The 2,527-nt window shown below is 39.5% G+C and overlaps 1 pseudogene; it reads left to right on the forward strand.

The window, feature by feature from the left end:
• The first annotated feature begins 619 nt into the window (after positions 1-619).
• On the forward strand, positions 620-1,141 carry LOC696108 (ATP synthase peripheral stalk subunit d, mitochondrial pseudogene; annotated as a pseudogene).
• Positions 1,142-2,527: the final 1,386 nt, after the last annotated feature.

Genomic DNA, 2,527 nt, shown 5'->3' on the forward strand with positions numbered 1-2,527 from the left:
AAATCTACAGAAAAGAAAAAAAGTTCTTTTGATGAACAAAAATCTGGATCATCGTCTTGGATCTGAATTCAGGCCGTGCATAATCAAACATACTAAATATAGTGGGTAAATATAGATTTAGGGCTGCCCCTATAAACTCCAGGGAAAGGCATGGGAGTGAGAATAGGAAAGGGGAAAGAGGAAAGGAGGAGAAGGAGAGGACATGAAAACAAAACTTGCTTGCTTATAGCTTTGGGTCTGGCTAGAACTTAACCACTTCAGTGTCATAGAATCACTTTCTCTGTTTTAGGTTTGCTTAGAAGACAGTAACAAGCCAAGCAATAAGTAAAATGAAGGCCTTTAAAGTTTATCAGCATCCTAGTTCATACTTCATGATCTGTGCATTCTAAACTTTACAAGGGTGTTTCAGTTTATTTAATATTTTTTCTAACTCTAAAATTTGCATACTAACTTTACTGAAGAGTCTATTTCTTAGTGCTTCTTAGACTAACTCTTTATAATTTTCTTCATGTGCCTGAAGATTAAATTTCTTTTAATTGTGGGTTTCTCTTTATTACTATTATAGCAAAACAAACAACATTACTTTAATTTTAGAAATATTTTTAAAGAAATTTAGCCTGTGGACCGTGGGCAGCCAGGGTTGGTGAAGGATCCCAAGATGGTTGGGTGAAAACTTGCTCTAAAAACCACTGACTGGGTAGCTTTTGCAGAGATCATACCCCAGAACCAAAAGGCCATTGCTAATTCCCAGAAATCCTGGAATGAGACCCTCACCTCCAGGTTGGCTACGTTACCTGAGAATCCACCAGCTATCGACTGGGCTTACTACAAGGACCATGTAGCCAAGGCAGGCTTGGTGGATGACTTTGAGAAGAAGTTTAATGCCCTGAAGATTCCCATGCCAGAGGATAAATATACCACCCAGGTGTATGCTAAAGAAAAAGATGATGTGAAATCTTACGCTGAGTGGGTGTCTCTCTCAAAGGCCAGGATTGTAGAATATGAGAAACAGAAGGAGAAGAAGAACTTAATTCCATTTGATCAGATGACCATTGAGGACTTGAACAAAGCTTTCCCAGAAACCAAATTAGACAAGAAAAAGTATCCCTAATGACCTCACCAACCAATCAAGAATGTTTAAAATTGAGTCCAGGAGGGAGATCTGGCCCTTATATTACACATTCTGGACATTAAAAATAAAAATAGTTAAAAAAAGAAATTTAACAAAATCCTACCTCATGTTTATATGTATGCAACACATATGACTGAGATAAGAGCATGTTAGGAGTGATCCTCTATTTACAATTTCAATCTATTTTTGCAAACATTTTCAACAAATCAGCAGCGACTTTCTAGCTCAGCAATGTGTTAAGAAATTTTTGCCTTATTCATGTTGTTGAATATAATATGATGTCAGGAATGTTCTTCACTGGCAGTAATAGTTGATGAGTCTGTATGTAGTTAAGAGAATAAAGATGGTGCCTTTGTCAGTTTCTCTTAGGTTTACAATAAAAATGTACAGTGTGAGACGGCAGTGAGGCCTCTCCTTTTCTTTAAGACATTTGTTATATGTCACATGTCAAATGGTCATGAAAGATGATCTCTCTAAAGAGCAGGTTTTCCCCTGGCCCAAACAACTCTTACAAAAGTGGATGTCACATCAGCACACCAGTCTAATGAAGCCCACCAGGCAACCTGCTCATTCTGTAGGGAGAACTGGAATAAATAGCAGCTACATATTCTCATCAGTCAGGCAGTCATCCAGAGCTTAAAACTTTCCACTCTGGTGCTTTTGCTCATTCTGGCCCCCCAGTCTGAAATAGTCTTCCCGTTCTATCCACATGAACAATCTTACATCACTACAAGACTCACTTCTAATACACCCTCCCCAGTATGCCTTGCTGACTCCTTCCACACTCACTAAAGATACCTTTCCCACCTTTGACATATCCTCCAGTCCCTCCCCTTATCTAGTCCTATCTTGCAGCATTTTATCATGCACACATCTGTCTCTTCTATCAGACTTAAGTTCTTTACTGGCTGGATCTGGGTCCAATTCATCTTTTTATTACCCGTGTTGCCTAACAGTATGCCTCATACATCGAAGGTACTCAATAAATGTACATTGATTAAATAAATAAATTGATCCTAAGAGTAACTAGAATTATAGAATCAGACATGGCAATGTTCTAATTGCCTTTCAAGCATGGTAGGCAGAAAATATAAACCCTAGATTGCAGAAATACATACATAATGGCTTCTGCCTCTGCTCCACCCACACTAAGGGCAGACATGCATAATCTGTCCTAGCACTCTTTCCTCCTGAGACTTGATGAGGCCTTGCCATCCTTCTCAGCCCCATGTTCTCGGAAGCCATTATCAATATATAAAAGCTGGCATAAGAGATGAAACTTCTGACTTTTAAAGATTCACAAATTACGGCCGGGCGCGGTGGCTCAAGCCTGTAATCCCAGCACTTTGGGAGGCCGAGACGGGTGGATCACGAGGTCAGGAGATCGAGACCATC

This window comes from Macaca mulatta, chromosome 15 (genome assembly GCF_049350105.2).
Source record: "Macaca mulatta isolate MMU2019108-1 chromosome 15, T2T-MMU8v2.0, whole genome shotgun sequence".
Lineage (NCBI taxonomy): Eukaryota > Metazoa > Chordata > Mammalia > Primates > Cercopithecidae > Macaca > Macaca mulatta.